Consider the following 7,412-nt stretch of genomic DNA (forward strand, 5'->3'; position numbering starts at 1 on the left):
CCCAGTGTACCAGATCACAAGTACTAGCCATTTCTGAGGATGCTGACATCTTGGATGAAACCCAAGGTAGGAAAAAGAAACACTTTCTTCTCCCTTTGCTCAAAGCACAATAAATGCAGGGGGAACTGTCCTTATCTTGTCTGCTGGGGATGATCACAACAGCCTTTTATTTTATTTTTTTTTTGGAAGATTTGCTTTTTCTCCTTGTGCCAAGATAGGAATACTGGAATGGCTCAGAATACGGCTACAAACAATTGCTAAGCTGTGATATAATTGTCTTTATCAAAATGGGCAAATATTTGTAATGATTTGGGATTTATTTTAACAATATGAAACACTGTTTATTCAGTGTTATCTAATGTGTAGAATTAAAGCACTTAAGGCTTCAGGAAAGAGAAATTTATCACTAATGTAAGAGGTTAAATCAGTTCTGTTGTCCCTCCGCTGGCTTGTTTCAGTAGTGAATTTAGCATGCCCAACATACAAGATGCAGCAGCTGAACATTAGACCCAGTCCAGGCTGTTCCTGTGTTCATCAGACAACTGCACTTGTGACTCCAGGACTCACTTTGATGTCCCATCATTAGAATGCTGCAGCCATAGCTTAAGTGCCATTACCTTCGACTCACCTTTGTTCTGCAGGATAACTTGTATTCTCAGTAAAATCCCTTCCTGTAGGAATCTTTATGATAATATATGCAAGACTGCGATGTCATCTGGCTAAGTAGATGCACTGCCTTTTGGGATCACACATATCCTGTTACAAGGGTCACTTGTTCCTCAAATGTGTCTGTCTGAACAGAGAGCTTCACAGCTTCTATGTATACAAAATATTGGACAGCTTTTCCCTGCCCCAAAATTGCTACATGGGAAATTTCTATGAACAAAGGGCTGGAAGACATGGGTTGTTTAAGGCCATGTGCAAGTTAGATTGGACACTTTGCATGCTTTTGTCTTAGCTCCTGAGACTGCTTAACCTGCTTAGAGAGTTCGCATTACTTAGTTTTTTCCCAGAAGTAAAATACATCCTCTGAATGTTGGTGTTGTCTTTCATTTTCAATGAAGACCAACAGCAGTTGGCAGAGAGATTCCCCAACTGGCAGGAGGATGCCAGCAGCAAGAGTGGAATGATGAGGCTGGGAATAAGAAGATTGCTAATGCAGATTTGCTGAAAGCAGCACCCTCGTAGGTAGACAAAGCAACCCTGTGTTTTGTAGGTGAGACTTGCAATTCTATGGGGCAAATTCAAAAAGCAACAAGGAAAAAATTGGGAATAACAAACTTCAAATACACCTAGCAGTATAGGAACAAGATAACCAAAGTAGAAGTTTCTAATATGAGGCATATTTCCTGCCAGGAAATGAGTCTGTTCCTAAAAAATACCAGGCATGTTGCTCACGACAAGGGAAGAGAAGATAAATTTGGTAAATAGAAACAATTACTGATGCTGGGATGACAAGAAAGTATGCTATCAGGACAAAACCTGTAAACCAATTTGGGATCATGAAACAAAGAAAGATGCAAGAGGAAAAAATAGGCAAGACAATATATGAAACTTTGTGACATCAGTTACTGAAAAAATATTCTGATATTAAACTTTCCATTTTCTGGGTTTATTTTTGACCAGGTATACTTCTTTGAATATCAAACATTTGAAAACTGGGATGAAGATACGAATGAATGTGTTCTATAAGGTATGCTGAGAACCAGATTAGGTTTGCAAATGGCTGGCTACAATAGCCAGGTAAGGAACATCATATTTCAATAAATTCACTTAAAACTGTCCTTTAGCACATTGATCTAATATATTGAATGTTATATCTTTACAAGTAGTACAGATGTACTGAAACAAGTAGCCTTTGTAAAGATAGAGGAAGTAGCTACAAGATCCTGTCCAGATTTTTCTTTTCTCCCCCCCCCCCCCCCCCTTTTTTTTTCATGAAATCTGGGATTTTATCTCAGAAAACTAGTAACTAATGGATGTATATGAACATATAAAATTTTGGAGGATAACATACTAATAAATCATTTAAAAGAAAAAAGAAATCTAGTCATAATAAGAATGACTGGTTAATTAGGAAATCTAATATGTTAATACATCATTTAGGTTTTTCGTTAACACAACGAATCTTTAAAAAACATTCAGTACTGAAAATTTCTCCTCTCTTAAGAAAAAAACAGTTGTTGCTGAGTAGTGACTTTTAACACATAAACATATAATATACTGAATCTGTGCACCTATTTTTGCACATTGACAGATGTGCAGAAAACATTCCCTTGGCTCTAGGATCAGTATAATTACACCATCATTGCTGCGTGTTCCTGAGAAACATTCAGAAACTCATGATTTTCTGTGTGCCCTTATGTTTTCTGAATCTAATAGTTGAATGTTTATTGCTTGTTTGATTTTAGCCAATATGCGTAATTGCTTCTGTCAGTGCACGCCAGCCTAGGCGTAACTTCAGACGCAGATTTACTTTGGTACCCATTACATGTCTGTCTGTGCTCTTGTGGTGCTCTCTCCTGGCAAGAACCCAAAGGGATCCTGCCCAGTTACACCCCGAGCGAGATGGTAGGTCAGGCTGGTCCTAATGAGGATACTCCTTACAATGAAAATTACTTTGTAGGGACGCCTCAGCAGTATTGCATTTGTGTCTTTTGGAGACAAGGTGCACTGATTGTCCCTTCAGCCTGTCATCCAACAGCTTCTCAAATTTTGTGCTTTTTGCAAGTAAATAGAAATTGTAGGGAGGACAAGGCAGTGGCTTTGCCCAGTGTCCTGTGTAAGGAAAATGCCTGGTCTGCTAGCTGTCGTGCAGGCAGGATGTCTCTGATGGATTTTGTGTTTGCTTGTGGAAAAAAGAAATCATACACTGGCGCCAGGGTACCTACAGCCTTCATCCAGGCAAGGTGGAGGTCAGGAAGAGGACAAAAAGCAGTTAAGGCTTTTTGTTTTAAGAACTTTAGTGAGCTGCGTCAGCCTCTCTTAATTATACTCCTAAAAAGCAGTTATAACAGTGTCTAAGGTAGTGTGTCAGTATGTATGAGAGAGAAACACAGACACCATAACAGTCATAACCTAAGAAACCACAAGATTGGCACAATAGCGATGTATTTGACAATGAATCCATTTTTGTTAAATATTGTGGATTATCTTCTAGATCCCTTTGGGGAAGTACAGAAAGTTCCTGTGTAGACCTGAGGAAAAATTGTCTTATTGGTCTGTTAGCACCTCTGCTGTTAATATAAACATTGGCAAAAGCTATATAAATACTGAAGGACTGTGGAAGGGCAATTTAACAACAAGAAGCTACTTTTTAAATACACTAAAATGAAATGCTTAATGTGTCCCAAGATGCATTGTGTGTGTGTGTGTGAGAGTAATTACATACAAACTCCATGTAATGAGCAACCTGAGAAAATGTAACTTGCTTTACTTTAGAATTAATTAGTCCTCAATTAAAGCCACAGTTGTATACTTGTTCTGGTTGTGATTAAAGTTCCTCTTCTGTCATTATTCACCTGCTGCTATGAAAATAAACACATTCAGCTGAAGAACCAATGAGTCTTTTTGTTGTCCTTTGTTTGGTTTTGTTTGGTTGTTTGGGGTTTTTGTTTGTTTGTTTGATTTATTTTTTTTTCTTGTTTGTTTTAAAACTAGTTCTTGTTTTCTTGGGTAAATTAGGCCCAGATTCCCCACTCAGGACCCTTGCAGAAGCTCTCTGAACTTGCAGGAGTGCAAAGGAGTGCCTCTACTTGGCAGACCAGCAGCCAGGCGAATGATAAACCTCAACTTCATTTCTACATACGTTGCCTTAAGCATTTTCCAAATCTACTGAAACTCTCCAAATGTGGAGGCTCTATTCCAGGCCTCACTGTTACTGTTATCCCTCTTGCTGTGTTTATAATTTACATATCATGGATGATTCTCACCTTGATTAAGAGCTGTGTGTGCTTTTTTAAGCAGATGCTTTGGAAAGGGATGCTGCTAACATGGCAGAGAGGTGAAAATGCCTGACCTTCCAAGGTTCCCAAAGTGGGGATTCTGGGATGATGTGCAGGAGCCTTTTCTGAGAGCCCTGACCCTGACACCCCAGTGCTATTGGAAAGAACTGGGAACAAACCCAGGGCTGACAGAGCATTGGGTAATTCAGTTGCAGACTTTCTAAGGAGCAAGTTTTCTACTAAACTCTGTGAAGGGGGTTCCAGTCCTGCGATGGCTGCTGCTGGCCCACCTGGAGGAGAGAAGTGTTTGCGGGTCTATAGTGACAGACAAGAGACACTAACGGCCTTCCTCATATTCTTCTGGGCTCCATCAACAACAAAGGCAGTGGATCAAACTGTGGGCAGGTTTATCTGAACCTCAAGCCACACATCAAGGCCATTGACTGAGATCTTGATGTATGGCTCTTGGCAAGTGGAAAAGGGCCTCTTCTTGGCATGTGGCACAGCAGAGCTTTGGTCTGCTGAACAGTTCCAGGGGGGTTACAGGCAAAGGTGTCTGCTCAACCTGCTTCTCTGAGCTTCTGTTTTCCCATGGCTGGAGGAATCACACACCTTGAGCTTCGTAAGAATGACCCTTAATTCACCTGATCCATGTGGCTGCATATCTCTGTGTCAAAGTCAGAATTAACGCGTCTAAATTTAGTAGCCAGTTTCTCATATTGAAGGGAACACGTGAGTGTGCTGACTACCACCCTCTTTTCTCTCTCCTTTTCTCAAAATTTCCCTCTTGGACCACCGCTGGTTTTGCACTGGACTTTTGCACCATGTGTGATTGGATATTTCCTCAGGTTGTATTTTAACATGGGTGGGATGACAGAGGAAAGGCTAAACCCTCTGTTGTTTTCCTCCTCAGTTCCTCTTCTGGTAAAATATTGCTGCTTCTTGCCTTGACGTTCCCATTATCTTTTCTGTCTATTTTGTTAAAATGCTTAGAAGTCTTTGGGCATTTTATGCCAAAAAATATACCTAATAGTCTTCTTCCATTTCTTCTCCAGGTTTAACATTCCTCATTTAATATAAGCTTCCCACCTGCCTCTTTTCCCAGTGAAGTAAAGGGCAAAGGAAAGAATTACTGTTGCTTAATACATTTGAACTAGAAAAACATTCAGCTACTTAAGAACAGATAATTTCACCAACATTTTCACTGTAAAGAATTGTCTGAAACACCAATATTCACAGAAGCTAAATGTCTACATACTTCCCATAGCCTTAACTGCAAGAGAGCTTGGCAAAATGTTATATTAATGTAGCTGTGGCAGGATTGCTTTCCTAGGTCAGTACAGGCAGCCTGAAAGATTTATCTTATTTAGGAATCAACTTTAACACCTGACTTTCATCTAAAATTATAGGATTTAAACTAAAATGGCATAATACAAGTTTGGCTAAACCAAAGGGTTAGGAAAGAGTGAGTTCTGTGTCTGTGGAAAACATACCTAGTAGAAAGCCATTTTAATGTTGGGTGGTTTTTTTTTGTTTTGTTTTTGTTTTTGTTTGTTTGGTTTTGAGTGAATATGTTTAATCAAAGAACAGCTCTTAGTCCAAGGATGGAGACATGAAGTATTTCTTTGCTTTGTGATGGAAAATGAGAGCTATTACATGGAAGGAAATATAGAAGGCAGAAGAGATGGGTGGGGAGAGAGAGAAAAGAAGAGGGGATGGAGGAAGGATGGAGAGAAAGAAGCACGGAAATCTAGAAGGGGAACACGTCTTCAGCCAGACTGGTGGCGAGAAGGCATTAAGCAGATAAACAGCAATTTACTACTTAAATCCATGTTCTACGCTTGAAGTATGTGCAGACCTCCCCATGAGGTCAGTGGGTGTGCCAGTCTGGGCTGTCAAAAAAAATTTGTTGTCTGAAATTCAGACCCTGGTCTTCTGGGAGTAGCTGGACGTGGAATTTGGCTCTGGCTCTGGGATGAGTTTGACATTACTGTACAGAGCAACTGACGCTGGTGGAGGCATGTCTGAGGTGTGATTGTGCACGGATTCACTCTTTCACCCTCAGCTCATGGGAAAGTCTATCGAGTTAATTATTGTGACCAGGTTATCTAGTGGCTCTGGGTGCTTTTGTCATTTCTTGCGTACTGAATATCACAGTCCCTTCTTGAAGCAGGGAAGAGTGTTACCTTCTTTGCTAGTTGCAGTGACCTGAGTGCACCAGGAGACTCACAAGGGTGCATTATGGCAATGCAAAAAGCTCATGGGGGAGAAGGGAGAGGGTCCAATACAGAACTGCCCTCCTCTCTGTCATGGCTATGTTTACACGGACTTCAGTAGGACAGAACTTCTGTTCAGCAGTCTGAGCCAACATTACTTCAATTAGTCAAAAAATGAAAATGATTATAGGAATTAAATGCCCAACTTAGCAAATGTTTAGGGATCACTTCCTATTTCTCAGCACCTGTTTTCATCCTGTTGGCAGCAATTGTGCTTGAAATGGTTTAACTTATACATAATGGGAAAAGCAGTGAGTCAGCCACAAAGTGAGCAGCATTCTTTGAGCTCAGGGGCTGGGACAGAGGGGCAACATGAGGGCCAAGGAGGCATTTCCAGACTCGGGACTGAGAAAAGCTAATCAGAAGTAGAATGGATTCAGAGGAGCCTGATTTCTCTGGCAGGAGAATTTAGGCTAACATAAACCACTACTGGAAAAGGTTTAGAGGAGGTGGAGTTATTGATAATGTAGGATTTTCTCAGTTTCTCTGAAGCCTGGCTAGTTCAAGATGTTTTCTGACAAAGGTCAACACTGATTGATCTGAGAAAATACCACCAATCCCCTGTAAAACAGTTGTGGTATCAACTAAATCCTAGTTTTCCTACTAATCCTGAAGAGACACTAGAGGAACAGAGGAAGAAACATCTTGAGGAACAGAGTTCCAGTCTTTTCCAAAAAATTTCTGGCATTGACTTTTACCATCTGTGTCTTTATGTCTTCTTCAGAAAAAAATGCCTAATTTAATCCTGTTTTGAAAAATTCCCTATTTTTTTTTTAACAGTATTTTAAGACACCTAATCACTGTACTTATTTTATTGCTTCCAATGTGAAGTTAGCATATTTGCATTTCATTAAATCTCTCCTTCCTATGCTACAAGTCAAAAGAAGACATAAAACAAACAGAAAAGCCTCCTGAGCTTCTTCCACCTTTATTGAATCAGGTGTAGAAAAAGAAAGTCCCCGACTTCTAATCATTTTATGAAAATAAGCATTAGATCAATCACTTTTAAATAGATTGCACTGAAAGAAAGATACCTGCTAAGAAAAAGTCTAGAGATAATTTGGCATTCAGGCAACAAGCACAAGGGGAACTTTTACATCTGTAAAGAGTACACAACCCAGTTCTTCTCCAGTACAGAACCTGTCTCTCAAGAAGCAAGCTTCTTTTCACAGAAAGGGGTGATAACTGTCCT

Source organism: Anas platyrhynchos, chromosome 2 (assembly GCF_047663525.1).
Source record: "Anas platyrhynchos isolate ZD024472 breed Pekin duck chromosome 2, IASCAAS_PekinDuck_T2T, whole genome shotgun sequence".
NCBI classification, from domain to species: Eukaryota; Metazoa; Chordata; class Aves; order Anseriformes; family Anatidae; genus Anas; species Anas platyrhynchos.